Genomic DNA, 25087 nt, shown 5'->3' with positions numbered 1-25087 from the left:
TCGATATACGCTTACCCGTGCGTCTATACGTACACGTTTCCATATCTACCCGTGTATACTTATATCCATGCACACGTGGGCGTCGGTGAATGCGTTATGCCCGCGATGGGCGCGTGCACGCGCGACGGCCGCGCGCGTTCTCGGCGGCTAAAGGCTAACGCTTATTTCTGGACAATTATTTCAGTGGGTCGGGCACGCAAGTGCTCTGTCGACAGAGGGTAGTTTACACGTCGGCCGGCGTGGCGCGCTCGTCAACGCGTCAGCCGAGCCCGAACCATCGACCCTCGCCGATCGGTGGAAAACCACCCAAAAAAAAAAAGACGAAAAAAAATTGCCGAAACCCCCAAAACCTCTGCCAATCATAAAAACTGCACATTCTGGTGCGACAATTCCAGCCGAGATTTATATAAAAATTATACAAATCAACAAAGCTGTAAGCGCGTACATCTAAAGAATATATTTATGCAGTATATAAAAAATTATATAACCTATGGAGGTAATTATGCATAAAAGGGTAATCCTCTCCGATTTTCATATAACTATATTTTGCGATTTTTATTCCAAGCACATTTTTAATAAAGAGTAGATTCTAGAAAAAAACGTGGCGAATTCCGCTCGTAGAGGGCAGGAGCGCGGTAAGAAATTAAGGTGAATCAGGGGGTTGGTCGTTTCCCAGGAGGGAAAAGAGATGGACGGGGAAAAGCGGGTTTCGGGAGAAACGAGCGTACGGAAATGACGAGGGCTCGTCCCTCGGCGTAGGGGAAACGATCCGACGTCCACGTCGACGAAGAGATCCCGCGTTTCCGTCGACGAAAGACGACGGCTCTCGGCCGTCCCGCGACCGACGCGTGTATTAACTTACAGGAGGGAAAAGGGGAGGAACGGAGAAACGACGACGGTTTACGACCACGGGAAATTCGAGACGCCCGGAAGACTACGCCGGCCGAGAGTCTGTCTTTAACTTCCTATTACCGCTCTTTTATTATGATTACACGGGCTCGGCCGGCACCCTCGAAATGGTGAGCGTCGAAGGACGATAAGGGGGCTAATTCCGAGGGTGCTGCATGCAAAGTCGACCTCGACAATGTCCCCGCCCCCACCAGACTGGAAATTAAATCGCCTCCTTTCCTCCTTGAAGAAAAGCAAAAAAAAGGGAAACAAAAAAAAATTCCCCAAGACGAATGCGCGCCTCCTTGGTCGTGGGACCCTATTCTGGAATTCATACGCACGCGAAGTTGACAGTTTCGTATACGACGTTCAAATGTTGACCAATGACGCGACTTCGCAACGATGCGAGATTTTTCATACGAATAATTTCATATGGGAAAAAAAAAAAATCCGTATGAATTTAAGAATGGGAGCCCTGAAATGGAATTTCAGACGGCGGTCGGTGATAGCGATCAGCAGAGTGAGGGTGGAAAATCGTACCTAGAGGAAGCTGGCCGAGCTGCGCTGCTCTTCCCTCCGACGTTTTCCCCCAGAAGTTCCCCGCCTATGGGGGCACCAGCATCCGTTTATAGATCCATTGACCCTGCCACAGTTCCGCGCACTCGGAGGGCGAGCTAGTCGGGGAGAGAGCGTACCTTCTCGCCCTGGTAGGTCCGTCCCCCTTCTCGTTCTCCAGTTCCCATTTTCCGAACTATCCTATCCCCGCAGACCGTCCGTGGCGACGTTCACGAGTTCACGGGGACCGAAGTGGGTCGGGGTAGGACCGACCGAGGCGACGTGGGGATTACGAAATCAAGGCGCCCGTTTAATCCAGGGAACGGAAACAGGTCGAGGTGGATACGTCGATCCGACGTATAAGGACCCGCGCGTGCGGCGCACGTGTTCTCTCCGAAATTTGTTTATCCGCCGGATGTAGGTCGCCGAGAGTGCTTTCAGAGGGATTAGTCAGGTCCGCGTCGAACGGCTTGACACGAGAAAATCGAGGCGTCTCGAGTCGTCTACGTTCTACCTCGCAGAATTTCACCGCTCCCGCGAAAATCGGAAGAGAAGGAGGCCGCTTCCTCGTGGGCTTCTCCTTTATCCACGCCCTGAGGGGCCGAGAAGGTTCCTATCGGCGGCGAGGGGCGCCGGGCGTCGAAGATCAAAGGGAACAGGTGACATCGTTCCCGACGCCCATCCAGCTCGACGCGTGTCAACAAATTCCCGAATAAACCCGACGACATTAGTCGAGTGCACTGCCAAGTCGCCTCGATCGCGAGTTAAACGTCTCCGTGGGCCATTACCGGGATCAAAGGGAGCGCGACGACGTCGCCTTTACGCGGCGGATAATCGGCGTCTGGTCCGTCAGCGTCCAAAGGGGCCGGTAGGCCTGCACGCCGCGACGTTCACTGGGTCCAAACGGACGCGTTCATCGACCGGTCGCTCGATAATCGCGAAATTCTACCGGAAGTTGACCGACAGTCGACTCCGCGTCCCGTGTACAACATCACGAAGGCTACGCGTCGGTGGACCGTGCCGTGCGACCTCCACGTGCGGTCGCGAGGAGGCCCGCGGAGACGTCACTGCGCGCGACCACGTGGAGGCTGCGCTATAAAAGGCGCGGGTTCGAAGGGTCCCGTTCACACTGGCCGCGAGACTCGGCCGGGCAGGATCGCGAGGGGGGGGGGGGGAGGGGCGCGCTCGGTCACGTGGGCCGCGCACGCTCAGAGGAGCCGGCACTCTCGGAGGGTGCACCGCGATGGCGGCGGCCTCGCGTCGCGACCGGAACTGAGGGAAGGAGATCGGTCGGACTCTCCTCGGGCGGCACGCGATGCTCGTTTGTCGCGACGCCGCGGCGCGCTCCGTGCTAGGCGTCGGGACGCCCACCACCTGTGGTGCCCCCGCGTGTCGGGCCGGTCTCTCGCGATGGAGAGAGAGACGCGGCTATTCCCGGACCACAATGGCGTCTCGACCCTCCCGGAGGGGGGGGATTGGAAATAATTCACTGCCGTAGACGGTTTAGGGAAAAACTCGTTGAGCGTCCTAAATCGGGAGGGGGAGGGATTTCGGCAGAAGCGGACGTAAAGTGGAAGAGGAGGAATCGGGGGAGATTCGAAGACGGCGAGGTGACGCGTTTCCCCGTCTCGGGCCGCTCTTCTTCGATGTCAAAGGAGAACGCGAGCGTCAAAGGAACGCATCCAGAGGCCAGTCGACCCGGGTCTAAATTTGGAACCGACGGCGCCTTGAACTCCTGGATGACGTGCTCGATAACACCCCGGAGGGACGATATTTGACATCGTCGAGGGAGCCGTTTACGTATTCTCAATGTTTATACTTTCTTTTTAATTGGCGTTGATAGCAATTGCCGTATCCCAGGTCAGGACGCGGAATCAGTCTGGGAAACAGAAGTTTGCCAGTAAACCAGAAGTGACGAACGATGACGGGACCAATCTCGCTCCCCGAAACGTCCCGTCGTCGTGGCCGGCATCCCTCGTCCAATCCGTTACGACGTCGATCGCCCGTGCTCGAGTTTCCTCCTTTCTCCCCTGGCCTCTCTTTTTCTTCCCCCTCCTCCCTCTCTCGATCCCGTCCTCCGGGCGCGCTCGCGCCGTTTCTCTCTTTTTCCTCTCCGCTCTTCTTCCCGAGCCTCGTTCCCCGAGAGACTGCGCGTCGCCGGAGCTTTAATCAATTTATCGCCCTTTCCCCTTCGCGCCTCCCTTCGACGCCCCTCGGGCTGACCGATGCAACAAGGGGTACCAGGGGAATCGGGAAAATCAGGGGTACCGCCGCGTCTTCCGGATCGAAGCGACGGACGAGGTAGCGGGGAACCCCCGCGAAGGCGGGATAATCGTGAGTACTGGAATTTGAAAAATCAAGGCAATCGGGGACCTCTGGGCGATTTTGCGGTCGGAGCGATAAGGGGAGGGATGCCTCCAATTTATCGACGCCTATCGGCACGACGTCGAGCCTCGAGGATCGCCCTCGGGAAATGACGTCGCCACCGAGTCTTGATCGCGATCCCAAAACGAGGGGAAGAAATACAGGCGACGACCTCGCCGTGGATCTCGCGCCAGATACGCGGACGTCTCTCAATTGACTGCACCGACGCGCGGCGCCGAGCTATTTGAAACGTGTGTTTTCATGACGAGTATACTCGTCAAACACAGCTAACTGGTTAAGGGACACTTTGCATTCAGAAAGGCTGCCGAGGCGGATCTGGCCGAATCCGTGCGCGCTGTATTTCAAGAATCGACCGATGTACAACGACGCGATACTACCACCCAAAATTATCTCGAAACGTCACCATGTTAATTATCGCTATAAACCCAACCGTGTTCAAAGGAATAAAGTTCGTCCTGTCTCCTTGGCGTTACCTTTACCACCCAACCGGTCCGTATTCTCCGTGTCCTTCTTCGATCACAAGAGAGGTCCCTCGGGATCGTCGCAAACTCACCTGAAACAGAGATGATCGACGTTAGGGATTTCGTTTTGTTAAGGATTTGCGTCCTACTTAGTTCCTTACAATTGTACGATTCACGCGACCATGAAGAAATATCGGTTAATCCGACAATCTCCGGGAAGTGTCTCTCGAGTTTCCCGAAATTGATCGGCATTGCTCCGTTTTGCAAATAGGCTGACTAAAATTGAGCGGCGAGTCGGAGATCCAGCGAGGCCGAGGAGCGGGCGGATGCTTGGACTTGGTCCACATCGGGGGAGCTTCGGAGTGAAATACCACGCGAACGATTCCCAACGACAACGGCGCGCACCGGAAGACGATGATGAATGAAACGCGCATACGCGACCGTAAACAAATATCGCCAACGAGCGCGGCGCGTTGGCCATTTTGCGTTGGGCAGGTGCCAAGCGACGTCCCCGGGTGTCCGAGGAGGTCTTACGGCGTCCCCTGTAAAAACAAACGCCGACACCCCTGGCTTCTCCTCCAAGACCCTTAAAGGACCGGCGAAGTCGATTCTCGCCAAGGTGGAATTAATCCCTCGGAAGTAAATCGAACGATGAGTCGGAAATTCGGAGAGGTGGGAACTCGAAATCGGGCCGAACCCCGGCAAACCGATCGCGGAAGTGAGACCCCCGAAAATAGCAGACGGATCGGGTGCGGAACGCGGCCAGGAGTCATCGATTTTGACGGACAGTTCTGTTATTACCGTCACTCCGAGACGCGGGACCGAGCGGCGTTTCTTCCTTCCCTTTTTATCCCCGTCTTTCGCCGTCCGGCTTTGGCCGCCCGCGCCCTCGAATCGTCGTGTCTCTCTCTCGCCCTCGCGCGGCGCATAAGCGCGTCTCTCTCGGCGACCTCCCCACCGCCGTGGAAACGAGCCGAGATCAACCCCTGGCGGTCCACGAAACTCGTACAAATGGGACGTCTCGTGATCAGAAGTACACGGTGGATTAAGAGGGAAAGGTCCGCAGACTCGTTCCGGGGAAAGAGGAGAAGGGCACGCATAATCCGCGTAATTGAACGTATGACCAGCCCCTTTGCAGAAAAGTATCGAGATTACGGAACGCCCGCGAACTCGCGGAGATAGGTGAGAATTCCGAATTCCGAATTGCTCGCCGTTACGCGTCGCTCAGACGTTTCCCCTAGGAAATGAGAAACGGGGACAGGGGGTAGCCAAAAGACGAGTCACCACGCACCCCCTGCACGCAACCCCTCGCCTCGCCCCATCGATTTTTCCCCCGTGCCCCGCGCGACTGCGGGAAAAACTTTTTTCCAAATCGCCCCCACCTAGTAGGAGACCAACCCGAGAGGGTGGTTTCCCGCAAAGTCGGAAGGGGGGGTTCCTTCCCACCGGGGCCGAGTGCCATTTTCCAATTAACGCTCGATAAGAGCCCCGCCGGATTCTCACGACTCCCCTCCCCCTGCGTACAAGTATGTAAATCTAGGTACACACCGAAATGCACGAAGCCACGTACACGGTACACCGGGGTCCGAAAGTAATCGGATTATATCGAGTTGGGATTTATTGCAGAGCGCGGCATCCTCGTTCAACGCTCTCTTTCATCCCCGATCTCTGGAGGCCCCCGCGGCCTCGTTCCAGCCCCCCGCGGGGGCGCGCCGCCCCTGGAGGGGCCTCGCAAATCCCAACGAAATTTCGCAGGGAAATCAAATTAAAATTCCGCAGCTTTGTTAGGCGACTCGTGCCAGGACTAAAACAACGCCGCGTGAAGGCATTCCGTGCGGATCCGGCGCCGCGCGGAATTCTTCGTTGCCCTGGAGGGGGCGAAGAAGTCGAAGAAGGGGTGGATCCCCCAACCGGGGACCGTTGGTTCGAGATGTAAGAACTGCCCCTGCATTAAAACTTTCTGTCCAAGAAATGGACTTTCTTTTCCTAGAGTTAACGTCATCCGCCGACGATTCCGCGACGACTAGAAGTCGCGTAAGTCGACTCGCTGATTTATCCCAGGGCACTTTCCCCGGACATTTCGGCACGCGGGCTTTGATAAGAGCCGGGTAATCGGGGGGTGTACGCGAGGAAACGGCCCGTTTGTCTCGTCTCGGCCCGGGGAGAACGTAAATTAACATTCCACGGGTCTGTCCCGAGCGGTTAGTGCCCGTTCGGAATTCTTCCGAGATCCGACGAAGAGGGTGGAAAAGGGGTTTCTCCGGGGGCAGGGGAATAGCCCCGCTTTCACTGCTCCGACGTCTCGCAGGACGACCAAACTCGCTCTTATGGTTCCAGGCGCTCGTTCGCACGCGACTTTCTCGCGACCCTTTCACCCCTCGATCCGTCGCACCCTCCTGGCAGAGAGCGCGACTTTCGCCCCTCGCTTTGCAGCCTCCATGGCCCCTGTCGCTCTCCGAGGAAAAAATCTAGATTTTCTCTAGATTTTTCGGGAAACCTCGAAGGGTCGATGGAATGGGAGGGTCGGAAGGAGGCCGAGGGTGGTTTCCTCGAAGCTCGAGCAGGTTGACCGAGGGCGGAAGTTATCGGCCGGCGGCAGGGGCCTTCTTTATCGACTCGTCGCTCGGGGTAAGAAGGATCGATTCGTCGGTCGGTCCGCCGACCATACGTTACTCGGGAACGAAGTAGCCTCGAGGGAGAGATCCGCAAGCCCATTCCCCATTGGAGGCGCCTCCTCGGGTTCTGGAGCGCGGGCCCCCGAATTAATGCCCGTTCCCGGGCCACTAACTTATCCGCCACCCGGTATATTACGGTCCACGATCGTCGCCGTCGGCTGACGGATGGCCGGCTACTTTACCGAGCACGACTCCACCATTTCTCAGAGAGCGGCCGCCTCCTAAGGATCGGCCACCCTTGAGCATCGAGAGGACGGAAGATCGATCGGCCCGTCGAAGGACCGGAACTGGCCGAGGATCTTCCCTCCCCCGTTGGAAATGGCTCCCAAAGAAGACGTCAGAGACGTTCCCCGACGTTTCCCGGTGAGCCTTCCATCGTGGATATTTTTTTCCGAATTTTTTTTCACTGCCGGAAAGTCGCCAAAAGGGGACGAAAACTCGTTCTCCAAGCGGGACCAAAATGGCGGCCGCTCGGGCCGGCGCGTCCGCGTTAACGTCTGCATTCCTTGGCCAGTTGCCCGGTTTCGGCCGGCTTTTCAACTCGTCGAGTGCCTAATTCACCTAGTGGAGAGTTTTAAGCCGCGCCCACAACGGAACAGAGCCGTTTCAACGCCCCGGTCTCGTTCGATCTCGCGGAATAATTTGCGGAATAAATCGCAGGGGGTAGGAGGGTCAACGGGGCCTTAAAAACGCTCGCGATTACGGGGTGGGCGGGGAGATCGAAGGAAGGGGCGTAAAGGCAAAAAGGAGCAACTACGAGGCGAAAGAAAAACCTTGATAAAGGGGCCCGAGGAGGAATGAAGGTGCTCGAAAGTTGGGAAAACCTTCTACCTCTTTTTCCGGCTCTTTCTTTGAGACTGCGCCACTTTATTCGCGTTTCATCGCAGCGAATGCCTCCTTCCTCGGGAAAAAGGAGGCGACCGTCTTCTAGGGGGAGAAAAATGAAAGCGACGGTGCGAGCATTAGAACGAGAGGGAGAGATGAGAGAGGAAGGAAGGAAGGGGGAGAGAAAAAAGAGAGGAGGAAAGGGAAGGGAGGAGAAAAGAAAAGCTGCGGAAGCTGCAGCGTCGTTGCGAGGGCGAAGGACGATTCCGCAGCCAGGGTGCGTTTTAAAGGCCGGAAAAAGGGGGGGTGGGACACGCCAAGTTTGCGGACCGTACGCGGAAAGGCTTGATTCGATGTATTTTGCACGAGGCCCCGGGGGTCACGCAGCCAATTACACGGGCGCACAATGGTACCACACAATGGCGCCGGGAAGGAGCGAGACCTATACAGAGGGCAGTACCGAGGGCAGTACAGGGGCAAGACGAGTATGTCACTTAAGGAAACTTGCTTGGACAGAAACTTAGCTGCAACTAATAAATCGTAACGCCATTCCACGGTGGTCCAAAGCCTCAAGGCAGTCGCACCGTGTGATGGTTGCATTTTTTCCCCTTTTTTGTGCATTTTTTCTAACGGACCATGAAAATACCCCATCCTGGAATTTTTACAATATATTCATTAACATTTATACAGTCACAGGACACACCATATAAATTTGAGCAAATTCGATTCAGGAGTTTTTGAGAAACCGTGTCGACCAATTTAAAAAATGCAGTTTTTAAATACCCGCCATTCGGACACCAAGCCAAAACTAAACTAACCGTTCGTGTAGCGTCTCGTTTAACATAGGAAGGGATCTCCAATGAGTTTAGTATCTCCTCTACGTGAGCATTAGTCAGAAAGATCTTAGGTAGCAGCCGAATTCATTGAATTCATTGAATTCACCATAACGAAGGCTCCGGTGCTCCACCCCTTTCTCCGAACTCCTACTGCGTTCTACGTCTGTAACAACCAACTGACTTCGAATATTGAAAAATCCTTTATTCTACGTGTATTCGCGACATATTATAAAAGCAATTTATGAAATAAAATATTTTCACATTTTTTGGACCTATCACACGATACGACCGCCTTAAAGCGGAGGAACAAAAGGCGACCACGGTCCAACGTCAATAAATTGCCGAGGAAAATACATAACACGGGGATCCGGCGGTTTTCTCGAGCTTCTCTCAAAGGGAAAAATGAAAATACTTCCACTTTCCGCAGGGGCTCCGCTTTCGAAATTAACCTTGAGGAAAGAGCGAGATCGCCTCTCCTCGCGGCCGAAGCGGACTTGCGGGACGATCGGCGCGGCAGCTGCCAGCCAGCGTTTCCGAGATTTATTCCCGACGGCATTCTCGAATTAACCCGCGTCCTATTACGCGGCCGGAGATACGACAATAGCGGTGCCCCGGCCTCCGGCGCATAATGCACTCGGGATGCACTTTCTCGTGCATTAATGTTGGCCCAGCGGAGAATTTACGTGGCGACGACGCTCGTCGTCCGGGCGCCTTACGAGCCGGTCCAAAGCCGGACGGCGGACGCCTTTTACCAGGACAGGACGCTCCCAACGCGAGAGCCGGGGTTAGGTCACTCGGGATTAGGTCGCCCTAATCCTACCGGCTAAACCCTTCGCAAGCAGTAAAACCTGCCGGAATTAGATATTAAAGCCCCTCCCCGCCCGGTGACGCGACGCTCCCCCGATCCGGTAAAACAGTGGACGCGCCAGTCCAGAAGTAGCGGCAGAGATTCCCGAGAAAAGTGTCCTCGAAGGGTGGCTCGACCGAAGGAAGATCAGCGCTTATCAAAGATCCCTGATCAAAGGGAGGAAATCGAGGATCCAGATTGGCGGAATCGGCCATTAAGCCCGCCATTAGGGGGTGCGTGGTCGAACGGGGTGATCCGGTCAGTGCGGCCAGGTTACCCGGAGTGGTATAATTCGGTAACGCGGGGAGTGGGTGGAGGGCTAGGTGGCGGATGGTCGTCGGATGGTCAGCGGATGGTCGGCGGATGACGGTCGGCGGATAGCTGGACACGCGGCCTGGCCAGGGTTGTGCGATACTAATGGGCAAGTTGCGCCATTGTACAAAGTTTCGTTGCACCGGGGGTGCGGCCGAAGAAGGACGAGGGGGCGGCGGCGGGGGGTCGCGAGGGTGGTTACGGCTGCACGGTCGGATACGGCGGACGGCGGGGGGTGCAGCGGCGCGGACCGGAAGCGGAAGCTCGTGCAGGCGCCACCGGAAGTGACCCCGTAATTCTCCCTTCCCCCTTTCGTCCAGTCGAGCCATCAACCCTGAATTATAGGGCCGCTGGTGGAACCCTTTTGTCCGGTGCTTTTCCTGCCCAGAATTCGGAGCTGGATCTCGCTTCGCGGTCCGTCCTCCACCCCTTTCGACCCTCCCGCCGCTCCCCTCGCCCTCGCCCGTAAACGCACCCCCACGGAGATCCCGCCTGTCCGACGGGACACGGATGAAATTCAAGGGGCATTTCTGAAAAAGACGGAACAAAAGGAAAACGAAAAGAGAAGCCGACCCCTACTCTTTCCCGCCCCGCATCGAACGAGGGACGGCGAGGCGACAGTGAGGCAGGTCGGGGCGCAAAGGGCGGAAAAGACCGGGCGAGGGGTGGAAAAGAAACGAGAATTAATTTCCGTTAATTGCTCTGGAAGTTCCCGGCAGAATTGAAAGGCTTTCAAGTTGGCGCGGCCGCCTTTCGAGACGGAATGCCGAATAAGGCGAGAGGCCGACCGTCCCTCCCCCCGGGGTCCAGGGGAAAGAGAGAGACAGAGAGAGCTCCGCCGGAAACCGGGCGGAAGGAATAGGCGCGGGGGTGGCGGAGCGGACTAAATGTTGGCAATTCGGAGCACTCTGTTCCCTGATTGCGTTTAATTACACTTGCCCGGCCGGGCCGCGCGCAATTGCAACGACGGGCCAATTGTGCCGTGCGCGCCCTCCCTCTGCCTCTCTCTCTCGCGCGCCCCGACCCTCCGCTCGCTCCCTCTTTCTCTGCCGCGCGACGCCGCGACGCCCCCGGCCAATCAGCTCGCTCCGTTACCGCCGAACGACGATCCAGGGGAAGGAACGACAAAGGGAAAGGGGCCCTTTTATTTGCACTCCCGAGCATCTACGTCGCCCCCCCTCCCCCCGTTTTATTTTTCATTTCCCTCCACTTTTCCAAGGATCGCCCGACGTTTACCCCAATTTCTGGGCGTCCTTGTATATACCCGTTCCTAGGCGTCCTCCCCGATTTAAAAAAGGAGATCCTTTCCGACCCCAACCCGAATAAATCCCGCCCTCGTTCCGCGACTCCGCGTCGGATGCGGAAGGACGCGGCGCCCAAATGGGGCCCATCTCGGCCGGGCGGGGAAAAAAATTCCATAATTAATTCCCGCCCATAATTGGACGGAAATGAAGATTAAAAAGTTGGCAGATTTGCTAATAAGAGGTAGCGCGCACGATCGAAGGAGGGGAGATCGAGCCACGACCAATCGCGGAAAAGGATCCAGGGGAAATAAGGCAGGACGCGGGGGCTCGGGAATCGGGGGGGATTAGTTTGGAAGGTAAATTGGCAATTTAACAAATTTGCCAAGTTCTCGGCGCGGAACTTTACCGCCGAGGTGCTCGCTAAGAGTCGGCGTATAAATATACATACGCGAAACTCGGGCGCACTTTGGCACTCCCCTCTCTCCCCCTCCCCCCTCTCCCCCGTTAGGAGCGCCCGGGGGAATTTTTTGGCCGAACTGTCAATTGGGCCGGATGTCAATGTCCGGGTGGTACCTACCTCCGGAAACTTCGGTAAGGAGTTTTTGCTTATTTACCCCCCTCGTCCCCTCTCCCTCTTCGCTCCCTCGGCGGAAAGAAACTGCGGAGTGGCACCGCCATCGCGCGGCGGTGTCGAATTATTTTCGTCCCCTCGCCTTTCTCACGGAGAAGGGGCTGGGAGGGAAGGGGGTGGGACCTTCCGGAAAAACAGTACGAACCAGCGAGAGATGTTTTCCTTGTGAGAGGCCTTAACAAGAGGAGGCAAGGAAAATAAAAGCGACTCCCCTCTTCTGGGAAGCAATTACCCGCCGAAAGTGTCTTTCTCGTTCGCCCTCATTAGTCGTGAATCTGTATGGAGGAAAATCGAGATCCGTTTTCGGCGGTCAAGACTGAGAAAGAGGCCCGGTTACCCCGCTGCGAGATGCGAGACGTCGGTCGCGTAGCCTAAGTACCAAAGTGCTCTGTTAAAACAAAAAAAAAAATGGGAGAAGGAGATAAAAGGAAGGCATAATAAGGATCGTCAAAGGCGTTTCTCTCGATCGCTTCCAGGAATGGAGCCTCTGGAAGAGACGTCCTCTTTCTCCTCTTTGTCGAGAAGCAACCCGGAGAGGGCGAACCCCTTTTCCAGGTGCACTCGAATCAGCGGCCGCACCCTTCGGGGCCCCCCTCGTTAGTCGCCGATTCGCGGATAATGGAAGCGCCTAATTAATTATATGCAATGTAATGCAATTTCGCGCAAGCGAAGAGTTGGCAGCCCGACGGTGGGACGCGCGACGGATCGACGTTCCTCCCGCCGAGGGGTGCATATATATTGTGACGGTGCACCCGGTGGGCGATCGCCCCAGGACTCCAAATGTTAAACCTTAATCCTGAAAGCCATTAAAATCCTTTCCGAAGGCAGTGGTATTATATTTTATTTGTATCATTTCATCCTTATCTGGGTCTATACAGATATACCCGCTACACGAAATTAAATCACCCCTCCCTCTCTGAGGCATGCCTCAAATAATTTCTCCACCCTCACCGATATGATGACCCCGAGAGCACCGCCTCGCCTCTCGTCGCCGGTCTCATGCCTTATGAAAGTCACGTCCCCACAATACGATCCAGGGGAATGAAAAAAGGAAAAGGGCCGATTCGCGATTCCGTCCGCGCCCGCCTCGCGGAAATTGACGCAGAAATCTCCTTTATACCAATTTCTGGAGGGGGGAGGAGGCAACAGTTTTCCAGGGTTTGCGCAGCGAGAGTCGCGATTTTGAGCCCGCGTTGTCGAAAAAGAGAAACAAAAGAAGGAAAGACCCCCGGGGGGGGGGGGCGGATTTTTCCCAGGGTGCCCCGGGGAGGAAAAATGGCGAAAGCGGCGAAAAGCGGCCGAAATCGTCGCCGGTCGATCGTTATCCGGGGAATCTCGGCTCGAAAAGTTAATCCTCCCCGTCAGCTCGAGCGGTCGGGCTCCGCCACCTTGCGGCGGCCCGTTGTCCCGATTACAATGGCGCCCTTTACTTTCCGCTCGATTAAATTGGACCGGCGTGAAAGGAACATGACTACTCTAGCAGGCTTCTCCGAGCGGTCCGCCGCGCCCCGCCGCACCCTGGTGCACCACGCGGGCGCCGCAGCTGCATCCGCGCCCGAGAAGGGGGAGACGCAACTGGGCCAACACTTGACTAATTAGAGAATGATTCCGGGGAGTTAAATCGCCCGTTCCTGGATTAGAGTCGCCTTTTGTCTGGGGCCGGCCGCCGGTGCAGCGCGGATGCACCCGGAGTGCAACGCCGCTGACGTCAGCTCGCGCCTCGAAATGAGGAGTTCCTCCCCCCGACGTAAATTTCCGTAGAAGAAATCTCGGAAAACGGAGGAAACTCCCCCCCTTGAACTTTTCACCCCGCGGACGGATGCCGCAAACTCGAGGAGAACCGAACTTCCCTCGAGCGCGGGCGAATCCGTTTGATGCCGGATAGTTAGTTCCGGGGTCCGGAGGAAGAAGATGCATGTGCACATCCGGGACACCGCGTAAGCCTCTTATGCCGGGTTTCCCCAGCCTCGGTTAAATCATTGATTACCTAACCGTGGGTTAAAGTTTAATGTCTATGATAATTATCGATTAAAAGCGTAAATCTTCCGCCACGTTTATTTAGAGCGCGATCAACTAATCGTATACACCATTCGTAGTAGAAGTTGCATTGTCGGTGAAGGCGTTCGCGTGATTGGCTGATACCCCATTCGACTAGAAAGCAAGATAGATGCGACCTTATCGAGGATACGAACTCCCCCTAGCTTTACGCGAGAAGTCATTTGACAGATGCTAGCCTCAAGAAGTAACGTTCTTTGGTTAAGAATTAATATAAAGTATTATCAAGCGTGCCCCGATCATTGAGAAATTGTAAATAAGATCAAAAAACGTCTTCATCCGTTTCGACATAAGATGTTAATACGTACTCAATCTAATCAATGTTTTCCTTAGCGTTTGTGCAGTTTTTAGGCTGAAGTTCGATTAATCGAAACTAAACGACCTAATCTGGCTGGTTAATCTAAACGGCGGTTAATTGGAAATTAACCTGCCGTTAAAATGTAGTGGAACCTGCGACTCGTTCTAACCGAGGATTAGCTTTTTCACCGAGGTTGGAGGAACCGGGCATTAGTGTCCTAGGTTACTGAGGTTAAAGGTCCCGTGACATTTTTTGGAGTCCTCGAGGATGCATCCAGCAGGCCACGCCGAAAGACCCGAACCTTTATTTATCTGCCTCCTGGGTGAAGGAACATTTTTATGCCCTTATCGGTCGACGCAGCTAATCTGTCAAAAGGCATGGGCGACATTTCGGGACGAATGGCGCGAACCTCCCAGCAATTTGCAACGGATTTGGGGGGGGGGGGGGCACTGCGTTACCGCGAAAACTGATGCTTATCACGCGGCTCGAGCTTTAGTCACGAATGCACGAATGCATTATCGCGGCTGGTGCATTCGGGATCGGACGCTCGCGTGACGCGCGCTCGGTTCATTTTTCTTCGTCTTTACGCCTCGAAGGTGGACGTACCCGAACCCGTCATTCCTCGCATTTACCCGGGGATAACAACGGGGGTTTATTATACCCCCGTGGGGAAGTGGCTCGGGACAATTACGCTTCGTGGAAAAAGAAAGTCCCTTAATATTCATTTTCTTCGACCGGCGTCGAAGTCAACGAACACCTCAACGTCGAGGCACTCGGCACCAAATTGAATTTTTGAAACGCGAAGGTTCGTTGCAAAGAAAAAGAATTGAATAAACGATTTTTACATCTCTTTTCGCTACCTATTGCTTAAGGGGAACGTGAAAGTGGCATCCGAGAGCTCAATCGTTCATGAAACTGATCTACGAATTGGGTGTAACGAACCGTCTCGAACCTTATAACATGAACGTGGATGCTACGAGGAAGGTCCTGATACTCCAGGAATATTATTCTTAGACAAAAGATGTTGAAAATGTCTGTAAAGAAATTTTTGACAAAATTCAAATTTTATGGGCGACAGGACCTTACCTATTATAGCCTCCATATTCGCATTGTCAGGTTTGAAACTATTCGGTGCACCTGGTTCGGAGAACGGTTTCATAAACGACACCTCTTTGACGCCACGTTCGCGTCACCTTAATTGATAAACGCAAGGGAATAGTAGAGAGATTATAATTGCGGCAATTAATTCCGCGTGCCTCCTCTCCGCCCCGCGTTGCATTAATCACCCCTCTTTATAACGTTGTTTTGCGCGACCTACTTAGCAGACTATTTTTCGCCACTTTAATGAGTAGAAAATAAATGCTCGGTATCGGTTCCCCTCGCGTGCACTCGACAAAGGCGTCGAGCACGAGTGATAACGCGTCGCGACGCGGCCCACGCCTCGCGCCGAGCCGAGCCGAGCCGAGAGTGGCAGACCTTTCGGCTAGAGGTTTATTCCTACGTGAATGCAGTTCGGTAGCGACGCGGAATACGTCGGGAGCAGCTGCCCCGCATAAGTCTCGCCGGGAAGAATAATGGTACCGATTGCGTAAGTCCCGCGGCGGAACCTCCGCGCGCGCCCCGGTGCATCCTTGGCGCGCGGCGTGAGCGAGCGAGCGCGTCGCCCTTAAGACCTGGCTGCTCGAGATGCATCAAAAGTGCCGGATATTTTTCAGAAACCGGGGAAATCAAATCAATCCAGGGAACCTCGGAAATTTACAATATCCCTCCAAATACGGCTCTATACCCTGAGAAAAGAATGTCATCGAGCCAAAGAAATATTCCGTCAATTCAAAGAATAATCATTTAACTCGGAGAAACTCGAATAAATTGCATGCGTTTTTTTTATCTCGGAACTATGACAATTTATTCGAGTTCGTTTAAGTCAAATAATTATTCTTTGAATTTGTGAAATATCTCTTCGGCTCGATGCACTTCCTTTTCTCGGGGTAGAAAACATAATTAGGACTCGAAATGCGCGATTTTTGCGTGCAGTACTTTCAAGATAATGCATATTTCCGTTTCAGGTTAGAAATTGGACATCATGCCGAATGTAGGTCGCGGCAACCGGCACGATTCGTCCCGCCTTAAAGATCTTTAAGGTGCGGTTTCCTAAACGTCGCTATTTTCGAATGTCGCCTGCCGAGTGTCCCATGCCATGACCTAAAATAGAATCTCATTGATGACCCTCCCTCCTGTAACCCCGAGCACCTGACCCGTTTAAAAGGAACGACATGTTCGATTCTCTGGCCCTTTCTTCATGGATTTTTGGAAGCGGTCGATATATAGCTACTTCCGAGAAACGAGAATACCTGGAAAAGGAGGAACGCGGAGTTAAGGAGAAACTTCCGAGGAAGCAATTACTGATTACTAATTAGCGAGTCGTCTGCGGGGGGAGGGGGCGGTCAGGGGGGCTGAAAGCGAGATTAAAAGTAAGTTCGACGTGCGGGCTCGTCGCAATCGCGGCCAATTAGCCGCGGAAATTCATTTTCCGGGGTGGCCGCAGCGGCTTCCGCACGCGTCCAGGGCTAAACGCGCGCGAGTACGTACGGTGACGCAATTAACGTCTGCGGGTTAATTAATGGGAACGAACGCCGGGGGCTGAAAAGGCGAGCCCCCCCGTTCGAGACGGCTGCCGGGAGAAGTGGGAAAAGTGGAAAACTTGCCGATTTTTAAGGAATGGCCGAACTTTCCTTAATTTACCGGCGATCCCGCGCCCCGACGGAAACGTTGGCAAAACAGTTCCAACGGCGGGGAAGTCGCGGGGAATTAATCTCGCGGAAAATATCACCGACTCAAGGAAAACCGTAATTCTCGTTTCGTAGGAGGAGGGAGGCAAGGGGGAAAGGAAGAATGCCAACACGCCAGAGGCAGCGATATATTTCGACTTTTGAGATACATATGTAATAGGTACGACATAATATACAAGACGTAGGATGTACTTAGCAATATATGCATAGATGGATTATATACGTACGGCTGAGTAGCGGATCGCTGCGCGGGAACGTCCGCCTCCGGTCGAGGCTATCCGTCGACTGATCGCGGCTTCAAAATATTTTCACTGCCGGCTAGGCCCCGGCTTGTCCGCAGCAGAATAATATTTACGTCGGAGACAATGCGAAGCGGCCGAGCCTTCGTCGGATCTCGCGGAGATCGGAGAGAGCTCGAAAATAGATCGATGTTACGGCCCTCTGCGCGATTCGCCCGTTCTCCCTCGATTCCTTCCCAACTTCGATTTTCCACTCCGACCTGGTATGTGCGGCCAGTATTAAGGTTTATTTCTCGATCTCCGGGACATCCAGGAAACGTCTCGGTGGCATCCAGGTAATCGGGGGGTGAAAGTCTCGCCGAGGCGACTTTTCACGTCCAGGGGTTGCAATTAGGCCCGGAAAACGCGAAGCCGAGGGCGGTCCGAGGCGAAGGTGGAAAAGCGGGCGGATCGAAGCCGAAAAATCCGCGCCAATCGGCGAAAGGTCCGAAAGTTGGAGGAAAGGGTGGAGGCGCGGGAGCGCGTTTTCCGCCCCCGCCGGCACGGTCCCTTCCTACGAGGTCGGGACGAGGTTTTCGACGATTTCTCAAAGGTGGTACCAGCTGCGAGCGAGCGATCAGCCTTCGATTTCCAATTCCATCCGCGTTACGCCACCGCCGCCAGCACCGCCACCTTCGGGAACCTCGCCCGACCCTTCCCGACCAGGCTTTCTTCTTTCTACGTGCAGCCTCATCCCGTCTTCGGCCTCGCCGAGTTACACGTTCAACCCCTCGAACGAACCCGACCACCCCCAGCCCCCTCCACCGCCGCGCCGGTCCCCCCCTTTCATCTTCCGGCCCGACCGTTCGCCCCCTCGTCTTTACACATTTCTTTCCGCGCCATTCAATCTCGCTTCAATCGGCGAAAATCGCGCGGAAACAATTTTTCCTAGGAAACCTCCCTATCGATCAAAAGACCTTAATTACGACCGTCGGAATCAGGAGTCCTCCCGACTGGGAGGCTCCCGCCCCATGGGACCACCCCGAATCCCCCCCCGGGGCGATTAACTCCAAAAATATCGAGGAAAAGGTCCAATTATCCTGAGAGTGGGGTTTGCAAATCCATCAAAAAGAAAAGTTTCAAAGACGTTGATAAGTTCGAGGAGGGATGGGGGTGGCTTATTGCGTGTTGCGAAATTCGGAAGGGCGTGCCATAATTGGGGCGCCGTACCATCGACGTGTAATCGTATCATTCCTCGACGGAGACCCCCCCCCGGGGATTTAAATAATCCATCTATTTCTCTTTCTTTCCCCGCCTATATCTTCGACTCTATCGACCCTCCGCCACCTCTCGGCGGTCCTTCCCGCGCGAGGGGGGCCTCGTTGCCTCGCAAATGCGGCAAGATAAACTGGAAACTCCGAAAATTCGATCGGCAACCACTTGTGTGCCGAACGAAGGTACACACAGGCGAAGTTGAATGTCGCCGAACGGGAAACGCACCGCATAATTATCACACAGGTGCGTGCAAAAGCAGCCACCCCGTGCCGCTCTCGTTATCCTTAACTTCGTCCCGCAAACGACACCGAAACTCGAAAAATTGACACCCGCGAAGCGTCACCCTCGAAACTGAATGTAAACCCTGAGAACCGTCCAATGTACCTCAGGATTCTTCTCTCGCAAGTGTAGGAACACTTTTTGAAGCCGTGATATCGTAGGACGCCCCATTAAGGGCGCTCGATGCATTATAGTAATTGCAGTGAATCCGTTCCCCGAACATGTGCGTACATCATTTGGAATCCGCAGCATTATCGCGCCCTTGCTCATTAGTAATGGCTACCCGCGATTATCAAATATCATTACACTAATTGTGTCAATTAGTAAAGGGCAAAGCTCGAAGTTGAGGCGTATCGCGTATTCAACGCGTTGTCCACGCTCAAGTTAAATTTCACGGACGTGGAATCCAGGGTAAACGGTAATTTCCACTGTCCACCGAGTACAGGGATTATTTTAAACAGTGGGAAAAAAAGAAAAAGAAAAGAAAACAAAGGGGGTGGAAAAGTTCGCTTCTCCTTGAAAAAGTTCCTCGAAGAGGAGTCCGGCCGTCCCTTTGTCGAGACGTTTTGTTCCGAGAGAAGTACGAGGCGGGGATTGCGCATAATTTCCTCTTTCACTTTTTCACCCCCCTCCGATTTTCCGCCTTCTTCCCCCCCGCCCCGGAACGTCCGGCGAAAAGACGTCGCTTAATGCTCGCTAACGAAGCCTAAATAAAAGGGCGTTCGGGGCAGCTTCAAAGGCCCTAGGAACGGTTTCCCTAGGAGGACTCTCCGGCAGAAATTCCCTAGGCGTACTTCCCCCCGTCCTCCCGACTAATGCCGCTTGAACCCCTGATTATGATCTCGTCAACGAGTTACCCCTTTACCCCCTACTATATCTACTTAAGCTGCTCGTACTCCGCCCTTTGCCCCGTTTACTACCCCTCATCCTCCTTACCCTCTGCCAGCCCCTAAAAGCAAAAATAAAGTCAACAAACGAAATAAAAACACGGTCAAAGACTTCGCTTTGTACGATTCGAGTAAACTAGCGACTCCTCGTTTTGCCGCAATTCCTCCTTCTTTTTTTCTTTTCATCCCCCCGCTCCGCTCCATTATTCATAACAGTTCCCTGCGAATGTAATATTATTTCAGTTTCCCTTTTGTCGCGGCTCGGAAAAGCGGGCAAAAGGTATTTTCGGCGATGGCCGAGGTGGAGCTCCCCGGGGGATTGTTCGGAGATCCCGCTTTTATTCCCCGATGTATCGCCCGCCCATCCAGAGCGCTTAATCGGGCGCGAGTTCTTTTTTACGGGAAAAATTCACCGCCTTTCTGAAAACGGCCGGAATATATGCATAAAAGACAGCCCCGAGTCACGCGGGGGTTAACCCGTGCCCCTCCATCGAGATCCATTTCGACCTCCCTGAATTTATCTCGACCCCGAATTTCCGTTCCACCCTTTCGCCGATAACAGCTCGTCCCCGATTAACGTCGAAGAATTCTTCTTAAAATTCCTCCACCACCCCCGCAGTGGCATTCCCCCGCTTTCGGTAACGAACCGAGTTCCCCATTTATCGCCGATTTGTCACGGCTTGATGCAAGAAGAGGGGGGAAGGTATTTTCGGGGGTGGCCGAGATGGAGACCGCAGGGGGTCGTTCGGAGACATCGCTTTAATTTCCCGCAGAATCGCACACCCCGGCTGCTCGATCGAGCGGACTCGTTTCTTTTTTCCCACCCCCTTTTTTCTTTTCTCCCTCCGGAAGCGGAATCGACCACATTTCTGAAAACGACCCGGATTAAAGGGACGTCTCTGCGCGAATTATTTTACCTGCGACGTCGTCCACCTCCCGGTTGGGGGCGGTTTAAATCGCGGGGGAAATCCTCGCGACTCGAGGAAACGGCGATCCGAATTAACAGGCTCTTTACGTCCTGTAACGGTATTACTTTTACTGCCTGCCCCGTTAATTCTCCACCCCCCTCCCGACAGAATGTAACGAACCGAGTTTCCCTTTTGTCGGCGATTTGTCGCGGTCTCGGCGCAAGGGAGCGGAAAGGGGGCAGCAGATATTTTCGGGGGTTGCTCGGAGACCCCGCTTTAATTTCCCGGGGTGTATCCCCGTACCCTGGCTGCTTAATCGGGCGCGAGCTCACTCTTTTTCCACCCGGAGGTTCGATAACAAAAAAGTCCCGGGGTATAATTGTTCAAAGGACGGAGCGAGGGCTGCGAATCGTGGTCGGGAAGGAAACCGAGCGGGGAGGGTGGAGGAAATATCGAGGACCGCTGATTTCGACCATTGACAAAAGATAAATAATTTCGAACGGCATATATTTCACTAATAAAAAAGGAAAGGAAACCGAGCGCGGAGGGTGGAGGAAATATTGAGGACCGCCGATTTCGACCGCAGACGAAAGATAAATAATTTCAAGCTACTCGAAGATAAGTACCTAATTCTCAATAGCGTCTTCCTTCAGATATTCTAGCGTCCGCGTTGGGCACGAAGGAGAAACAAAAATTGAGGGTCAAAAAGAAACGCGTCAGAGGGAAAGAAAACAAAAGCCTCGAGGGTTCCTTGTTTCGACATCCTTTCTCGGGGCCCGGCTGTCACGTATCGTCATCCTTCTGTGAATCTCCATAAATTTCGTGAGAGGTCGGACCGTCACGATTAGAATTTCTCTTCCTGGTTGAAAATGCCGCGCGCCGCCTCGAAAAGCAGAAAAATCGACGAATTCCAGCTGCTCGAGCTGATCTCCCGCACCCCTCAGATCTACGACACGAACAATTCCAGATTCAACGACGTGATGTTGAAGAAGCAGCTCTGGGAGGAAATTGCCGAGGACATGGAGAGTACAAGTGGGTGCAGGAAATTCTGAAAGATAGGGGAAAAAAAAAAGAAAAAAAAACTCGTAGTCGAAATTAGTTGGAAAAGGGAGAACCGAGAGAGATGCGCGAATGGACGTGCGGCGGGAGGGAGGAGGGAGAGAAACGGAGAGGGACCGTCTTGGGGTGAATTCGAAAACCGGGGAAAGCGTGTCTCCGAGCTTGGTGAGCTTTCTCCCATCGCTTTCCACCGCGAGGACGAGGGGTTTCCATGGAAATGCCGTGTCGGGGCAGGGGCGGACGCGAAGGGGGCGCCCCGAGCTTTGGCTCCGATATTCGATCGCGCGGTACCTCACCCTTGAAAATTCGATTTTCATCCGGGCCGCGACTCAAAAATTCACTTTCGCGGCCGCTTTTCCACAAAAGCCGGGCGCCCCCTTCGGTTCGACTTGATCTTCGAGGGCGCAAAAAATCCCGGCCGAGCGATCCCCATAACCCGAAACGACCGACGGGGGAGACGATAATTCCGTTCCGCTCTCCAGCCGACACGGTGAAGAAGTTGTGGAAGAAGTTACGGGCGGATTACCTGAAGAGGCGGAAAAACGTCGAGGCGAAGAGGACCGCCAAGATCGCCTCGCTCGACAAAGCTCTGGATTTCCTGGATCCGGCGCCGAAGTGAGTCGAGTCCCCGCCAACTAGTTCGCGCTTTCCATCGTTTTGCTTAATCTGCCTCTCCTTATTTCTCCGTTCTCCTTCTTCCTCCCCCTTAATTTCACAGGGAACGGGACGATTCGCGCGAGGACAACCGCGCGGATAGCAACAGTAGCTCCCCAAAAGCTCCCACGAGGAGACAGACGCGATCCACCTCGCGTCTATCCGCCATTTCCGAGGCCAATCTCTCGATCACGACGACCAGCAGCGCGGCTACGACTTTGCGAAACTCGAAAAAGCCCATGCCGAAAAGTCGACAGAGAAAACTACCGGATACGGAGACTCCGGAGCAAATCAGCTCTTGCTCCAGTTCCGGATCGGTCACGGAACCGAACGAGAGGTCCCCTACGCTCGCAGTTTAATTCAGAAAATAAGATAAGAATATAAGCTAACCTCGAAATCTTCTTCTCTGTTCAGGTACGCGACATCTCTTAAGTCGAGTCGCAGTTTGCGATCCTGCCGATCGGAATCGTCCAGCACGGAGATCTCAACGAAGAAAACCCCGGGGACCCCGAGACGCCTCGCGATAACACCCAGGAAAACCAAAATGGCAGCCGATAACGTGAACGCGAACATAGATTTTTTCAAGCGCATGGCTTCGACCCTTGATAAATTCCCCTCGGATCTGCAAACAGCCGTCAAGATCCAGATCTTCGATCTTATCGCCGATACGGAGAAGGACCTCTTGAAGATCTCGGTGACCCGTTAGGAAAATGTGAAAACAAAATGGCCGCTCGCCGGTGATTGCGAGCGAGACCCTGAATTTATTGTTATCATTAATATTTCTTATTATTAAGATTATTTCAGAGATTTTTACGTACAGTATTTTCTTCAGTATTGTTGAGCTTATTTTTATTCTGTACTTATCGTTGAAATAAATTCACTTCTACGGCAGGAGTTGTGCATTTATCGAAATCGTTAAGTTCGAAATTAGCTGCCGAAGAGGGATTCCATTGGCGTGATTTTAATTCGAAAATAAAGATTGGGCACGCGGAATAAATAGGGGAAAATGGGGAAACGTGGCTGCGCATGATTCTCGAAGGGGAAGGTTCCTCTTCGAACTCATTGATTTATATACTAACTGAATAGCTGATACGCTACAAAATGGTGTGGCGTTTTGAAGCGACCACAGCGCCTCTGGTTATGGGCACGTCAACTAATAGCGTAGAATTTCCACATCCGTCAAAACAACGCCTCTTTTAACTGCAGATGGCGTAAGAGGTGTCAAATTAATTTACTGGAAGAGAATAATTGTCATTTATACTGAAATACTTCCGAGAAATATTAACACCCAAGAAATATTAAAATACGAGAAAAAAGATAACCGTTTTGTTTTAGTCGCAGCTTTCTTACAATATGCCCAGCGCACCAATCTACCCGTAAATTATCTCTTCTGTCCTTTTATATCTTAAAAGGTTACCCTCACGAATTGACTGTTAAAAATATGTTATTGCAGCGATTAACGGTTCAAAACTTTAGCACATTCGCACACGTTACTTATTTACTATCATAAAGTATGTCATAAAATCTCAAAATAAAGGAAGGAAGCAAGAGAATGCAAGCATGCAAGGAAAGTCAAAATAGTCGAAAAACGAGCAAACCGTTCTTTTGATGTAGAAGGCAAATCGAAATCCCAAATCGGGGGAACCGCCATGACCCACTTTATCTTTCAAAAAGTCTGCTGCCTCGGTGTTTGCAGTCGCATAAAAGAAGTAACCGCGTGCTGAAGGAACGTATAAGAATCCCAGTGATTTAAGCGACATCAGTGATTTATGCGCTCGTTACGCCGTACTCGGTCTGGCACCTGAAATACAGTTTCGAATTTCGAGTCTGGCAGCGGACTTATAAACTCACCGTTCTCCTATTTTCTTTTTTTTATAAACTATCTGCGGACTCTCGAAGCCCCAGAAATAGAAAACTATTCATTCCACCCATTCCTCTTTCCCTGTCGAATTCTCCGATCGTTAGGAATAATTAATTCCCTTAGGAAAATTCTTTCACCTCTGAATTTTTTCCTCTTTTCCGTAGTGCAGCAATACCGCTTCCTTAATGGTCGAAAAAAAAAAAAAAAAAAGTGAGCAAGTTTGCTTCCGTAAACAATTTCTTGGTATATCTGGAATATGTTCAACTTCCAGAAATACAGGGCCGCGATTGGTCGGGCGTACCTGCAGCAAACGCGCAACACGCAATGCGCAGTTGCGCCCTGTGCGTGAAATAAAGGTGGTCCACATGTACGTACACGAAGGGTGCACCCTCGACACCCGGGATCGATAACTGAACTCTAGGGTCACCTGACGCATTTCATGATTTCGAAATAGCACCGCCGATTAATGCCTTCCCGAGTGGTAAAAAAGAAACTGGAAATTAACGCCCAGATTCGCGCCGTACCGAGCCGTGAAAAACAATTAGTGCGCGTAAATGAAAGCGCTGTCAGGTGTTGGCATTATTTTTCAAACTCTGAAGATCCCTCTCAATGACTCCCTTAAATATACCCCGAGTGTCTGAAAAGAATTCCCCGAATGAAATTATATTCTTTTTGGGAAATCCCGTAAATCCCGAAGTGTCTGGGTTCCATTACTAGGTTACAATGCCGTTGTGACAACAATTTGAAGGCCCTGTTGAGGCCACCTGTTGTTGGTGCAACGAAACACGATGCAGCTCCTGCAGACTTCTGGCAGCAGCATGTGGCACTATTGATTACAGTGCACACGACCGCTGTCAAAGGCACGGGGTGAGGATAAATACATGGACTTTTCCGAAATGTAGATCGAGGATTTCCGAGACGCCCCGCGACTCGGTCAAACTCGATGCAGTCGTAGGACGCAGTCCCGCGCGATCGAATTTCGGCAAGGCCATTTCCCCGGAGTTCCCTAAAAGCCGGAAAACAAGACGATAAATTCCGAGGGGGGGATTCTAACGCTCGAGAGATCCCTGCCGTACCGAACGCTGATAATTCGCGTTGGTCCGCCATGTTGGATCCCTATCTCGACCCTATCGAACGTTCCCTCC

General features: G+C 53.2%; 1 protein-coding gene across 7 annotated transcripts in view; it reads right to left on the bottom strand.

The window, feature by feature from the left end:
- Window positions 1-25087, bottom strand: part of LOC105697253 (transcriptional-regulating factor 1) — a 263174-nt gene that overhangs the window by 156226 nt on the left and 81861 nt on the right. The window contains exon 1 of one of the 7 annotated variants that reach the window (XM_012420403.1): window positions 1429-2591. The exons of the other annotated variants lie outside the window; for them this stretch is intronic. The gene's annotated coding sequence lies outside the window, so the exon portion shown is untranslated. Of the gene's footprint in view, window positions 1-1428; window positions 2592-25087 lie in introns of those variants that run through there. 7 annotated transcript variants of the gene reach the window in all.

Source organism: Orussus abietinus, unplaced genomic scaffold (assembly GCF_000612105.2).
Source record: "Orussus abietinus isolate OABI.00-Male unplaced genomic scaffold, Oabi_2.0 scaffold42, whole genome shotgun sequence".
NCBI lineage: Eukaryota > Metazoa > Arthropoda > Insecta > Hymenoptera > Orussidae > Orussus > Orussus abietinus.
Note: the sequence above shows the minus strand (reverse complement) of the source record. Positions and strands in the feature narration are given on the sequence as shown.